The sequence below is a fragment of the Saccopteryx leptura genome, chromosome 2, assembly GCF_036850995.1.
Source record: "Saccopteryx leptura isolate mSacLep1 chromosome 2, mSacLep1_pri_phased_curated, whole genome shotgun sequence".
Taxonomy (NCBI): Eukaryota; Metazoa; Chordata; class Mammalia; order Chiroptera; family Emballonuridae; genus Saccopteryx; species Saccopteryx leptura.
In genome coordinates, this window is record NC_089504.1 from 330,327,149 (window position 1) to 330,342,726 (window position 15,578).

At 42.4% G+C, this 15,578-nt stretch overlaps 1 protein-coding gene and 1 pseudogene across 1 annotated transcript in view; one reads left to right on the forward strand and one right to left on the reverse strand.

Moving 5' to 3' along the window:
* UBE2G1 (ubiquitin conjugating enzyme E2 G1) overlaps window positions 1-15,578 on the forward strand; it is a 117,189-nt gene that overhangs the window by 9,472 nt on the left and 92,139 nt on the right. The gene's annotated exons all lie outside the window — the stretch shown is intronic.
* Window positions 1,702-1,822, reverse strand: LOC136396295 (U2 spliceosomal RNA; annotated as a pseudogene).

Below are 15,578 nucleotides of genomic sequence, written 5' to 3' on the forward strand. Positions count from 1 at the left end.
CCGGTTGGCTCAGCGGTAGAGCGTCGGCCTGGCGTGCGGGGGACCCGGGTTCAATTCCCGGCCAGGGCACATAGGAGAAGCGCCCATTTGCTTCTCCACCCCCCCCTCCTTCTTCTCTGTCTCTCTCTTCCCCTCCCGCAGCCAAGGCTCCATTGGAGCAAAGATGGCCCGGGCGCTGGGGATGGCTCCTTGGCCTCTGGTCGCGGCAGAGCGACGCCCCGGAGGGGCAGAGCATCCCCCCCCCCCCCGCCCCCCGTGGGCAGAGCTTCGCCCCTGGTGGGCGTGCCGGGTGGATCCCGGTCGGGCGCAGGCGGGAGTCTGTCTGACTGTCTCTCCCCGTTTCCAGCTTCAGAAAAATACAAAAAAAAAAAAGAACAGATGAGTTTCAAGCCTTGGGTTATTTTGTCTTGGGTACTTTCGTGCAAGGTGTTTTTGTTTGTTTGTTTGTTTTTGAGGGTTGTATACAAATTTATGGTAAACTGGTGTGGAAGTGCTCTTGCTTCAAGCAAGTAAAATTTGTACTAAGCATTTTTTTGTCTTAATGGGCTCAGTTCAGTTTGGGAGACAGCCGAATCAAGATGTCAGCACGCTCTCTCTCTCTCTCTCTCTTTTTTTTTTTACAAGGACAGAGAAAGTCAGAGAGGGACAGACAAACAGGAATGGAGAGAGATGAGAAGCATCAATCATTAGTTTCTCGTTGTGACACCTTAGTTGTTCATTGATTGCTTTCTCATATGTGCCTTGACTGCGGGCCTTCAGCAGACCGAGTGACCCCTTGCTCAAGCCAGCGACCTTGGGTCCAAGCTAGTGACCTTTTTTTTTTTTTTTGCTCAAGCCAGATGAGCTCACGCTCAAGCTGGTGACCTCGGGATCTCGAACCTGGGTCCTCCGCATCCCAGTCCGACGCTCTATCCACTGTGCCACTGCCTGGTCAGCCTCTTTCTCTCTCTCGCTCTCTCTCTCTCTCTCTTTTAGAGAGAGGAACAGACAGGGAGAGAGGAGAAACATCAACTCATAGTTGTGGCACTTCAGTTTTTCATTGATTGCTTTCTCATCTGTGTCTTTTTTTTTTTTTTACAGAGAGAGAGGGAGGGAGGGATAGATAGGGACAGACAGACAGGAACGGAGAGAGATGAGAAGCATCAATCATCAGTTTTTTGTTGTGACACCTCATTGATTGCTTTCTCATACATGCCTTGACCGTGGGCCTTCAGCAGACCGAGGAACCCCTTGCTCAAGCCAGTGACCTTGGATCCAAGCTGGTGAGCTTTGCTCAAACCAGATGAGCCCACGCTCAAGCTGGTGACCTCAGGGTCTTGAACCTGGGTCCTCCGCATCCCAGTCCGACGCTCTGTCCACTGTGCCACACCGCCTAGTCAGGCTCTCATATGTGTCTTGACGGGGGCAGAGAGGGGTGCTCCAGCTGAGCTAGTGACCCTTGCTCAAGCCACCTACCTTGGGCTTCAAGCCAGCAATCTTTGGGCTAAAACCAGCAATCATGAACTGTGAACCTGCACTCAAGTTGGTGGGCCCACACTCAAGCCAGATGAACCTGCACTGGAGCTGGCAACGTCAGGGTTTTAAACCTGGGTCCTCAGCTCCCAGGTGGACGTCTGTCCACTGCACCACCACCTGGCCAGGCAAGATGTCAATTCTCTTAAGAATATTAGGTTATATACTCTAAAAAAAACCTTTGCATTTATGAGTTTAGAGAAAACAGTAATTAGAATTACTTGGCATGATAGACAGAAATCTACAGTTTACAGATTTAAACTGGTAACACATACTACATTTGATCTTAGCCAAAAGGCCGAGAAGTGATACAGTTTACAGATTTAAAACAAATAACTGTTTCTGAAAGACAGCTAACCCTGTTGAAGATTTCTGAGAAAATAGTCTGAGTGCAAGTTTCAAGGTATGGCATTAATTTGTAATTAAAAAACTTTTAAGGGACCTAAGCCTGCTCACTTCATGGATATAAAAACTTATGCGTTCATTGGTTGAAGTCTTGTGTTTACCTTGACCGGGGATCGAACTCATAGCCTTGGCATTATGGGGACAATGCTCTAACTGAGCTACCTGACCAGGGCAATATATAAACTTAACTAAAAAGAGAAAGGAGGGTAGAAAGGAAATTTAAATCATTGAGTGCCTTTCACAGGTACTTGATGATCCTAGGACTTTCCATATGTCAGCGGTTCTCAACCTGTGGGTCGTGACCCCAGCGGGGGTCGAACGACCAAAACACAGGGGTCGCCTAAAGCCATCGCGACCCACAGGTTGAGAACCGCTGACATATGTGGTCATATTCATTCTCACATTAAATATTTGAAGTGAATAGCCTGACTAGGCAGTGGCGCAGTGGATAGAGTGTTGGACTGGGATGTGGAGGATCCAGGTTCAAGACCCCGAGGTGGCCAGCTTGAGCACGGGTTCATCTGGTTTGAGCAAGGCTCACCAGCTTGAGCCCAAGGTCACTGACTATAGCAAGGAGTCACTTGGTCTGCTGTAGCCCCCTGGTCAAGGCACATATGAGAAATCAATCAATGAACAACTAAGGAACTGCAACGAAGAATTGATGTTTCTCATCTCTCTCCCTTCCTGTCTGTCCCACCTTCTGTTTCTGCCACAAAAAAAATCTTTGAGGTGAATATTAACACCTTTTTGAGATAAAAGGAAATTGAGATTTATATATCTGGTAATTTCCCCAAGGTAACCCTGTTGGAGCTGGCTAGCAGAAATAGGTCTGTCTGCTGATGAAACTTGAGCCTTTTCTTTATCAAGGAATTGTTTCTTTAACCTTTGGGGGTTCTTAGACTCTGTAGAGAGAAGCTAGTAAGAGTTAAAGACTTTTTCCTGAGAAAAGTGGATGCTGTTCGGTGTACCATTTCAGAGGGTTTTTTGATCTCTTGAACAAAGCTCATTTGTACACATAATTCTGTTTTTTACATTATTCATTCAGAAAATTTGATGGCTATTTTCTGTGTTATAGGGATGCCAAATGAGTAAGTTACTGTTTTTTATATTCCAGGAACTTGGAGCCTGCAGAAAATTTGGTAAGAGGGCTGCTTTAAAGTATTAGAGAAAGTCAGGGAAAGCTTGCTTCTGTTTGTCTGGTTCATGGAGGGTTTTGAGGAGGTGGTGGCATTTGTGTTTGACTTTAAGAGGATATGTAGCCTGATTGATTAGGTTAAGTGCATCAGCCCCGGGTGCTGAATATGGCTCCGTAGAGCCTGCACCTCAGGTGCTAAAAAAATAGCTCGGTTGGAAGCATTGGCCCCAGATGCGCAGAGCATCAGCCCCAGACAGGGGTTGCCAGGTGGATCCTGGTCAGGGTGTATGTGGAAGTGTCTCTCTATCTTTCCTCCTCTCACTTGGAAAAGGAAAAGAAAGGAAAAAAAGGGATATGTAGCCTGAGCGGTGATGGCACAGTGGATAGAGTGTCAATCTGGGGTGCTGAGGTCCCAGGTTGAAACCCCAAGGTCACTGGCTTGAATTTAGGCTTATCTGCCTTGAATGCAGGCCCACCAGCTTGAGTGTGGGGTCATCAAAATGATCCCATGGTCACTGGCTTGAGCAAGGGTCACTGGCTCAGCTTGAGATATCTGGTCAAGGCATGTATGACAAGCAACCAATGAACAACTAAAAGTAAAGCAACTACAAGTTGATGCTTCTCATCTCCCTTCCTTGTCTTTCTGTCTCTCTCACTAAAATAAAAAAAGGGTATGTAAACTTTAATCACATAGAAGTAGGGAAGTAGTTAAGGCTGAGAGAAAAGAATAGGCAAGATAGAAGGCTTGTGCTGAAAGCAATTCAATGTGGTTAAAGTGTATGAAATACTGAAATAGTGGGAAAATAATACTCGGAAAGGGTGATAGTTGTAGAAGATCTTAATAATGTTGTATAGAATTCTGTTTAAGGAAGGGGTGAGTGATGTGATCAAAGTATGCGTGTTCAGTGCTTCTCAAATTATCTGTGGTGAGGCCCTGGCTGGTTGGCTCAGTGGTAGAGCGTCAGCCTGGCGTGCAGGAGTCCTGGGTTCGATTCCCGGCCAGGGCACACAGGAGAAGCGCCCATCTGCTTCTCCACCCCTCCCCCTCTCCTTCCTCTCTGTCTCTCTCTTCCCCTCCCGCAGCCGAGGCTCCATTGGAGCAAAGTTGGCCTGGGCGCTAGAATGGCTCTGGTTGCAACAGAGCTACGCCCCAGATGGGCAGAGCATCACCCCCTGGTGGGCATGCTGGGTGGATCCCAGTCGGGTGCATGTGGGAGTCTGTCTTGACTGCCTCCCCGTTTCCAACTTCAGAAAAATACAAAAAAAAGTTTTCAATTCATTATATAGTGATACTTTAAAAAAACAATAAAAATGAATTATTAGAAAAATTAAATAAAGACACATTTGAACCCATACTTTGTAATATTAGGTTCATCATTTAAAATGACTTTCAAATTGCTATATAAGTTTCAAAATGCTTACTCTAGCTTGCTGTACCATGGACCAGTAACAATTTGGTGGATTGGCACCAATTCATGAAGCACACTTTGAGTTAGCACTGCCTTAGGGTGGAATATGACATTTAGATCAGTGGTCCCCAACCCCTGGGCCGCGGACCTGTACCGGTCTGTGGGCCATTTGGTACTGAGCTGCAGAGAAAGAATAAATAACTTACATTATTTCCGTTTTATTTATATTTAAGTCTGAACGATGTTTTATTTTTAAAAAATGACCAGATTCCCTCTGTTACATCCGTCTAAGACTCACTCTTGACGCTTGTCTCGATCAAGTGATACATTTATCCGTCCCACCCTAAAGGCTGGTCCGTGAAAATATTTTCTGACATTAAACTGGTCCGTGGCCCAAAAAAGGTTGGGGACCACTGATTTAGATGACATTCTTTCCATGAGGACAGATTTTTATTTTTGCTTATTAACTGACATATCACAGATGCTTAGAAGGGTGATTGAAACATAGGCAAACAATAAATACTTATTGAGTGGATCAGAACTACTATAATAGTTTTTTTCCTTTAGGTCTGAAGCACATGTGAACTAAGTTTTTTAAGGTAGAAAGTAAAACAATTAGAATACATCCATTTAGGAAACATTTAATTCTTTCTCTATGCCAGGCCCTAAGGATACAAAGATTCATGATACAATCCCTGGTTCCCCTTCTAGTGGGGAAGGTAAACTTTTATGAACAAATATTGACCAATAATTAGAATATAGATACTTTGTTACAGTAGTATAGATGTCCTTGCCCTTTTTTATTTTATTTTTTTTAATTTTTTAATTTTTTATTTTTTTGTATTTTTCCAAAACCAGAAACGGGGAGGCAGTCAGACAGACTCCCACATGTGCTTGACCGGGATCCACCTGGCACGCCCACCAGGGGGCGATGCTCTGCCCATCCAGGTCGTCTCTCTGTTGCGACCAGAGCCACTCTAGCGCCTGAGGCAGAGGCCATGGAGCCATCCCCAGCGCCCGTGCCATCTTTGCTCCAATGGAGCCTTGGCTGCGGGAGGGGAAGAGAGAGACAGAGAGGAAGGAGAGGGGGAGGGGTGGAGAAGCAGATGGGCGCTTCTCCTGTGTGCCCTGGCCGGGAATCGAACCCGGGACTTCTGCATGCCAGGCTGATGCTCTACCACTGAGGAAACCGGCCAGGGCCTGTTCTTGCCCTTTTTACATGTCTGTTCCACTCTTTCCCCATTTAATTGTTTAAAGTATAGCTTTGACCAGTGAGGACAATTGTTGGAACACCTACAGTGTCTCAGCAAAGTCTTTTTCTCTCAAGCAGTTTATGTACTGACTGTCATTTTCCTAACTTGTTATAATTTATAGATAACCACAAAAATTAAAGGACCCCCCCATTTTATTTTTTTAGTTTTTTCTCATATCTTCAAGGTTTTTCTCTGGTCCTTTTACTTAGTACCTTAAGCTTCCTATGCAGGTGGCTGACCACATTTTTCAGAAGAGGAAACTGAGTTTGGTTGATTCACAATAGCAGAACCAAGACAACTATTTAAGTTAGGTCTACATAGAGAATATAAAAATATGTTGATCCCTATTGTCTCTTTTTTATTTAGGTCATAGGGTGTCTGTGGGGTCATACCTCAAATATATTAAAAATCAATGTCAGGTAACAAATCAAGATATTCTGGAGGAAAGTGACAAATGTATGTGTGATTTGTCTAGCCCTGGCCAGGTAGCTCTGCTGCTTGGAGCATTGTCCTGATACACCAGGTTTGCAGGCTCATCCCCAGTCAGGGCACATACAAGAATCAACCAATGGCCTGACCTGTGGATTGACCTGGGACACTGAGGGTGCCGGTTTGAAACCCCAACCCGGAGGAGGCACAGGCGCATTGTTTTGAGCACCAGGTGGTGGGTTTGAGCTTAGGATCATAAAGGTTGCTTGCTTTAGCCCAAAGGTTGCTGGCTTGAGCGCAAGGTCACTAGTTTGAACAAGGGGTAATTGATTCACCTTGAGCTCCCCCTAGTCAAGGCACATATGAGAAGCAATCAATAAAAAACAACTAAAGTGAAGCAACCAGTTGATGCTTCTCATTTCTCTCCCCCCCATCTCTGGACTCCACCTCCGTCTCTAAAATCAATTGAAAATTAAAAAAAAATTCTAATTACAGATGAACATATTTATTATATTGATTTGGAAAAGATAAAACATACTGCTTGACTAAGTGGTGGTGCAGTGGATAGAGCACCTCAAAATCCCGAGGTCATGGGATTGAGCATGGGATCATCGACAAGATCCCAACTTGGCTGTAGCCTCTTGGTCAAGGCACTTATGAGAAGCAATCAATGAACAACTAAAGTGCCGCAACTACAAGTTGATGCTTTTCTATTTTTTTTAAGTTGATGCTTTTCATCTCTCTCTTTCTCTGTCCCTCTCTCTCTCTCTATCTCTCTTCTTTCCCTCTTTTATCTTGCTTAAAAAAAATACATAAACTATAACATCAGTCATCCCTTTGTAGTCTCTGTTAACAGCTGATTTTTTTTTTCATTGCATGTTTTTGCCTTTTTTTTTTTTTTTTGTATTTTTCTGAAGTGAAGCAGGGAGGCAGAGAGACTCCCGCATGTGTCCAACTAGGATCCACTTGTTTAAGCCCACTAGGGGGTGATGCTCTGCCCATCTGGGGCGTTGCTCCGTTGCAACAGGAGCCATTCTAGCGCCTGAGGCCGAGGCCATGGAGCCATCCTCAGCACCCGGATCAACCTTTCCAATGGAGCCTTGGCTGTGGGAGGGGAAGAGAGAGATAAAGAGAAAGGAGAGGGTGGAGAAGCAGATGGGCGCTTCTGTGTGCCCTGGCTGGGAATCGAACCTGGGACTTTCATACTCCGGGCTGATGCTCTACCACTGAACCAACAGGCCAGGGCCTATTTTTGCCTTTTTAACTGAAATTCTGAGAGAAAGAATCTTGAGTGATAACAATTTTAGTGAAAATCATACTGTGAAGTTGAGTTCATTAAGATTCTTTTACATACTAGATTCTTTTAAAGCAACCCAACACTAGATTAAGAAGTTATTCCTCCAGATTTATTTATCAAGTAAGTGGCAGAAATAGATTCAAACCTACATTACCTTATTACCAAGACTGTTTGATTTGCTTTTTAACATTAGCATGCTCCTTGTTAAACTCTTTGGAAGATGGACTACTGTTCCTCATCGCCTCACCTGATATTTTGAGTTTTTCTATTTCTCATCTTCTATGCTGTAGGATTGATTCTAAAACTAGAATATCTGTTTCAAGGCTTATGTAGAGAGAGGTGTTTCTCTTAGACCTTCCTTGATACTTTTTACTCTAGGTAGGTAGAGGATAATATTTATTTATTTTTTGTATTTAACAGTGCGTATGGTGTTTTATATTTTCGTCATTAGAAGTCTAGGCTTTTGGCCTGACCAGGCGGTGGCATAGTGGATAGAGCGTCGGACTGGGATGCAGAGGACCCAGGTTCAAGACCCCGAGGTTGCCAGCTTGAGCGCGGGCTCATCTGGTTTGAGCAAAAGCCTACCAGCTTGAACCGAAGGTCGCTGGGTCCAGCAAGGGGTTACTCGGTCTACTGAAGGCCCACGATCAAGGCACATATGAGAAAGCAATCAATGAACAACTAAGGTGTTGCAACGCGCAATGAAAAACTAATAATTGATGCTTCTCATCTCTCTCTGTCCCTGTCTATCTCTCTCTCTGACTCACTCTCTGTCTCTGTAAAAAAATTAATTAATTAATTAATTAATTATAAAAAAAAGAAGTCTAGGCTTTTGGACTGGGCTAATGTCTTTTTTCAAATTGCTTGTGAACATCTATGGTGTGATAGTTCTCTAGGGAAATATTGTATTTTTGACGTCTTCCCTGGTTGTTTTCACATTTCTCCCTTAGGATTATACCTTTGCTGTTGATTCTACCCTTAGTATTTTCCTGGTGGAAATAGAACAAAACAGTTCTTATCCAGCTTGGTTTATATTTAACTCTTACAGGTGCAGCAGTGGCTTGAGTGAAGGTACTGTGCTTCCTGCTGCCCTCTTCAGGGTCTAAGGCAGGGGTCTCAAACTCAACTCAGCATGTGGGCCGCAGAGCAAGATCACAGCCGTTCGGTGGGCCGCACTAGGTCTACAAAAGGCAACTGTTACGCAATACTTTTCTCACTGCAGTTGAAAACAAAAAAAAATCAGTACAACAAGCACAATCGTACATGCAGTTTACTCAGTGTCACAAAACGACCAGAAACGGTAGTTCGCATCACAACTGCTGTTAACTAAGCTAATATCTAGCTAGGATGCTAGAGAAATGAAAAATACAAGTAGGCCTCTAGGCTTACTTAATTTTATCCAAAATATTTTGAACTTCGTGGATTAGTCTGCGGGCCGCACAAAATTGTTCGGTGGGCCGCGAGTTTGAGACCCCTGGTCTAAGGCATATATATGTGGTGTGGCTGTTGGGAAGCAGTACCACTGTGATAGGCTTTAAAAAAAATAAACTTTTAATTTTAGAACAGTTTTAGATATACAGAAAAATTATAAAGATAGTATAAAGAGTTCCTATATACTCTGCACCTCGTTTTTTCTTATTAACATCTTACATTAGCATGGTAGATTTATCATAATTAATGAACCAGTATTGATATGTTTTTATTAACTAAAGTCTATATGTTATTCAGATTTTTATAGTTTTTACCTTATATTCATTTTTCTGTTCTAGGAACCTATACAGGATATCACATTGCATTTCAGTTATCATGTCTTCTTGATCTCCTTTGTTCAGTGAGCATTTCAGTTTCCTTATTTTTCATGTGTTTTACAGTGTTGAAAAATACTGGTTAGATATTTTGTAGAATGTCCCTCAAATTGGGTTTGCCTAATGTTTTTCTCCTGATTAGGGAGGATTTATGGGTTTTCAGGAAGAATACCACAGATGTGAAGTATCCTTCTTATCACATATTGGTGGTATATGATAACCACAGAACAACACTGATGATGTGAACCTTGATCACTTGGTTAAGGCTGTGTTGGTCAGGTTTCTTTTTTACTGTACAGTAACTATATTTTCCTTTTACTAAGTCCAACCCATATTCATGTGGGAAGGAGGGACTAGGCCCTACTTCCTGAGGGGAGAGTATATTACTATTTGGAATTCTTCTGTAAGGGAGATTTGTTATTTCTCCCTCCATTTATTTTATTTTTATTTATATGTTTGTTTATTTTTTTTAGAGATAGACTGACTGGAAGGGAGAGAAATGAGAAACATCAACTTGTAGTTGTGTCACTTAAGTTGTTCATTGATTGCTTCTGTTACATGCCTTGACAATTGTGGGGGGGGGCTCCAGCCGAGTAAGTGACCCCTTGCTCAAGCCAGTGACCATGAGATCATGTCTATGATCCCATGCTTAAGCTGGTGAGTCTGCTCTCAAGTTGGCGACCTTGGGGTTTTGAACCTGGGGCCTCAGAGTCCCAGATTGATGCTCTATCCATTGTGCCACCATTAGCCAGGCTTATTTTTATTAAAGATTTTATTTATTGATTTTGTAGAGAGAAGAGAGAGAGAGAAAGGTGGGAGGAGCCTGACTTGTGGTGGTGCATTGGAGAAACGTTCAACCTGTAATCTGTGGTCTCTGGTTTGAAACCCTGGGCTTGCCTAGTCAGGCACATATGGGAGTTGATGCTTCCTGTCCCTCCCCACTTCTCTCTTTTTTTTTTTTAATTTTTTAAAAAATTTATTTATTTTTTACAGAGACAGAGAGTGAGTCAGAGAGAGGGATAGACAGGAACGGAGAGAGATGAGAAGCATCAATCATTAGTTTTTCATTGCGCGTTGCAACACCTTAGTTGTTCATTGATTGCTTTCTCATATGTGCCTTGACCGCGAGCCTTCAGCAGACCGAATAAGCCCTTGCTGGAGCCAGCGATTTTGGGTTCAAGTTGGTGGGCTTTTTGCTCAAACCAGATGAGCCCGCGCTCAAGCTGGCGACCTCAGGGTTTCGAACCTGGGTCCTCTGCATCTCAGTCTGACGCTCTATCCACTGCGCCACCGCCTGGTCAGGCCTTTCTCTTTATCTGTCTTTTTCCCCTCTCTAAAATGAATAAATAAAATCTTAAAAGGTGGAGCAGGGGGAGGAGTGGAAAGCATCAACTCATAGTTGCTTCTCACACGTGCCTTGACCGGGCAAGCCCAGGGTTTTGAACTGGAGACCTCAGCATTCCAGATTGACGCTTTCTCCAGTGTGCCACCACCACATGTCAGGCTCCCTCCATTTTTTAAAATTTAATTATTAAGTATGGACTTGTATATTTTATTTTATACTTTGGGTTAAAATCTGTATTAGGGTTCTTCAGAGAAAGAACCAATAGGATGGATGGGAGATATGTGTATGTATCAGTCACGTTATTGATTTGGACTGGTAAGTCCCAAATCTGCAGGGTAGCGGTAGCCTGGCAGCCTGGAGACCTAGGGAAGGACTGATGTTGTAGTTCAATTCTGAAAGCAGTCAGCTGGCAGAACTTCCTTTTTGGGGGAGGTCAGTCTTTTTTAAAAAATTAAGGCCTTCATGCCTGACCTGTGGTGGTGCATTGCGTAAAACATTCTACCTGGAAGTCTGATGTTGCCAGTTCAAAACTCTGGGCTTGCCTAGTCAAGGCACATGCGAGAAGCAACTATGAGTTGGTGCTTCCTGCCCCCCCCCCATTCTCTCTGTCTCTCAGCTGTCACTTAAAAAAATCAATAAATAAAATCTTAAAAAAAAATTAAGGCCTTCAACTGATGGTCTACAGTGCACCTACATTATAAAGGGTAATCTGTACTCAACGTCTCCTGATTTAAATTGTAAACTCATCTATAAAACACCTTCACAAAAACATCTAGGGCAGTGGTTCTCAACCTGTGGGTCACGACAGGTTAGGGTAATGTTTTGACCTAGTCGAGTTGACACATAAAATTAACCACATGCTTATTTTGTTCTTCATGTCTTTGATTTTGTTCCTGAATTGTTCCAGTTTTGATCAATGAGAGTTCTTTCAGGTTGGTTCCTATATCCTTTTGACACTTTGTTATTTTCTGATGGCTACAGGATGTATCAGACCTATCTTGTGTTTTCTCTATCCCAGTGCTAGTATGAGCTCTTGATTCAAGAATAGTACCTAGAAACCAAGATCTGGGCATTGGAAATGCTCATTTCTATTGGAGTGTCATTATAGGACATAGATTGGCAGTGTGTATTTATAACTAACCCAGGATACCAATGGTGATTCTGTATATGCATCTGTATATAGATCAAGCTGCACTTAGGTATATATTGATGTTTCTGACTCTAATAAAATGCCAGTGTTTATTCTGGTCTTCCCTTCTTGTTTTTCTGTAACTTCATTCTCCGACAGAATACTCATTTATTTAAAGCAGTTTTAGAATTATGAACCCATACCCTTGTGGAAAACAAGTGTACAACTGGAGTACTGTGTTTAATGTACAGTTCTTCTCCGTTTACAGTCAAAGCATTAATTTCCAGCATTACTTAGGTGAACTCCTTTCCCCCTTTAGTTCTTTTACTGAAGTTATGTCATACATTTGTAATACAGTTAGATTCGTTTGTCATTAGTCTTCATTCCATCCTCGTTGATTATTAATACATTTACTTTGCATATGTCCCAGTTCATTCTTTGAGATACATGTGTCTATGGGTTTTGACAGAGTCATGTATTCATTACTGTAGGGCCATACACAATAGTTATAACACCCTAGAATTTCCTCTCTGTGTTCACTTTAGTCTACCACTCCCTGTTCTACCAATCCTTGGCAACCACTGATCTATTTTCTGTACCTATAGTTTTTCCTTTTCTCTATGTCATAGGTAACTTTTAGAGTCTGGCTTCTTTCACCTAGTAAAATGGATTTAAAATTTAGCTACAATACTGCATGAATCAGTAGTCTGTTCTTTTTATTACAGAATAGTATTCCATTGTATACTTTTGACTGTACATTTCATTGTAACAGTTTGGTTATCCATTTTCATATTGAAGGACAACAATTATCTTGCTTGTTTCCAGTTTTTAGTGGTTATGAGGAAAGCTGCTGTAAACATTTGTGTGCATGTTCTTGTGTGAATATAAATTATCACTTCACATGGATAAGTACCTAATAGTGCAATTGGTGGTTGTATGGTAAGACGGTTTAACTTGATATGAAACTACCAGATTGTCTTAAAGTGGCTCTACCAAGCAGGTTATTGTAAACCCAGTACCATTTTTTTTTTTTTAGGATTTTATTTATTGATTTTAGAGGATAGAGAGAAAGGGAGAGGAGCAGGAAATATCAACTCGTAATTGCTTTTCAAATGTGCCATGACTGTGCAAGCCTGGGGTTTCATACTGGCAACCTCCACATTATAGATCAACACTTTATCCACTGTGCCACCATAAGTCAGACAACACAGTACCATCTTAATGCATTTTTCTTCATCTTAGTTTTTCACTTAATATAGTGTAGACATCTTCATGTATTGGTATGTAGAGACTTATTTTGTTCTTCTTAAGCACCTCCACAGTATTCCATTGTATGGCTAAAACACAATTCACTTTTTATTTAAAACAATTTTTTTTAAAGATTTTTTTAATTTATTCATTTTAGAGAGGGGAAAGAGAGAAGGGGTAGGAGCAAGAATCAACTCCCATATATATATGTGCCTTGACCAGGCAAGCCCAGGGTTTTAAACCAGTGACTTCAGCATTCCATGTTGACACTTTATCCACTGTGCCAAAACAGGTCAGGCAAAACAGTTTTCTAAGTTGTAAAAATATTGCATATTTATGCAAAACAATTTAAGTTGTACAAAGAGAGAATATAATGAAAAGTAAATCCCATCCATCAACCCCCTCCTTTTTCATTCTTCAGAAGTGAATTTATAGTTCATGCTTATACTTTCTAATATAATTTATATACCTCTTAACTCATGAGTTTATTTAACTTCTCATAATAAAAGACAATTTAAAAATTTTCCCTTTCCTAATTTTTATTATATATTTGTAACTCTTCTAGTAATTGTCTTTATTACTACATATTAATAAAATGGTTTATCACTCTTACATAGGAGTCCCTGCTATGAAAGGTAAAGAAATTAGCACAGTTACCATAGTGATTACCCCCCTACACACAAATTTTTGTTGTTTTTTTTCTTTGACAGAGACAGAGAGTCAGAGAGAGGGACAGATAGGGACAGACAGGAAGGGAGAGAGGTGAAAAGCATCAATTCTTTGTTGCGGCACCTTAGTTCATCGATTGCTTCCTCATATGTGCCTTGACCGGTGGGGACTACAGTAGAGCAAGTGACCCTTGTTCAAACCAGTGACCTTGGGCTTCAAGCCAGTGACTTACACTCAAGCCAGCAACCCCGTGCTCAAGCTGGTGAGCCTGTGCTCAAGCCAGATGAGCCCACACTAAAGCAGGCAACCTTGGGGTTTCAAACCTGGGTCCTCAGGCTGACTGTACTACCTCCTGGTCAGGCCACAAATTTTGTTTATAACATTTATCTTCTGTTTTTATTTTTTTCTTTTTTAAGAGCGAGGGAGACAGACAGGAAGAGAGATGAGAAGCATCAACTCATAGTTGCAGCACTTTAGTTCATTGATTACTTTCTCATATGTGCCTTGATCCCCGGAGTGTTCTAGCCAAACCAGTGACCCCTTGCTCAGGCCGGTGACCTTGGGTTCAAACCAGTGACCATGGGGTCATATTTATGATCTCACGCTTAAGCGGACAAGCCAGCATTTGAGCCGGATGAGCCTGTGCTCAAGCTGGTGATCTCAGGGTTTTGAACCTGGGTCTTCAGCATCCCAGGCCAATGTGCTATCCACTGTGCCACTGAATGGTCAAGCTATCTTCTTTTTTAATAACTGAGTTAAGTCTCTGTGTTTGTCTAGTTCTGATTATGTTAATATATTCATTATAATACCAAATAATGATTCTGGAGTTAAAGAGGAGGTGCAGTTCTCATCATTGAAACTACCTGTTGAAGATTTTTTTTTTTTTTTTTTTTTCTGAAGCTGGAAACAGGGAGAGACAGTCAGACAGACTCCCGCATGCGCCCGACCGGGATCCACCCGGCACGCCCACCAGGGGCGACGCTCTGCCCACCAGGGGGCGATGCTCTGCCCATCCTGGGCGTCGCCATGTTGCGACCAGAGCCACTCTAGCGCCTGAGGCAGAGGCCACAGAGCCATCCCCAGCGCCCGGGCCATCTTTGCTCCAATGGAGCCTTGGCTGCGGGAGGGGAAGAGAGAGACAGAGAGGAAGGTGCGGCGGAGGGGTGGAGAAGCAAATGGGCGCTTCTCCTATGTGCCCTGGCCGGGAATCGAACCCGGGTCCTCTGCACGCTAGGCCTACGCTCTACCGCTGCTGTTGAAGAATTTTTAAGCACACGATGCAGTGTGCAGATGTTGTTTTGTTGAGTTGTACACTTGAAACTTGTATGATTTTGTGAACCAGTGTCACCTTAATATAATAAATTCAATTAAAAAAAGTCTTCCTTTTAACTTTACCTAGTTATTCTGGCTCATACCTGTCACTTCTCTCTTATCCCACGTTGTCTTCTAGTGTTTTTTAATTTTTTATAGTGTGTGTGTAGGTGGTAAGTTTTGATTCTTTGCATATTGAAAAATGCTTTATTTTGCCCTCAGACTTGATTGTTTGATTTTCTGGGAATTGAATTCTGGGTTGAAAATATTTTCCCATGTAACTTTGGTATCATTGTTCCGTTGTCCTGAATTTCTCATTGAGAAGACAGTGATAAAGGATGACTCATGTCAGTATGATTTTAGTTTCAGTGTAGATACTTTTTTGAAGTTCTAAAGGATTTTCTGTTGGGAATTCTAAACTTTTACCCTGTGCCTTTTTTAGTGATAGGAGGTGTGATAGTGAGACCGAGTTCCGAGTGCTTGACTGGAATCCACCCAGCAACCCCTGTTGGTGGCTGATGCTCAAATCAACTGAGCTATTTTTAGCACCTCCGGCTGATGCTCGGACCAACTGAGCCATCCTCAGAACCTGGTGAAAACCAATCAAGCCACTGGCTGTGGGAGGGGAAGA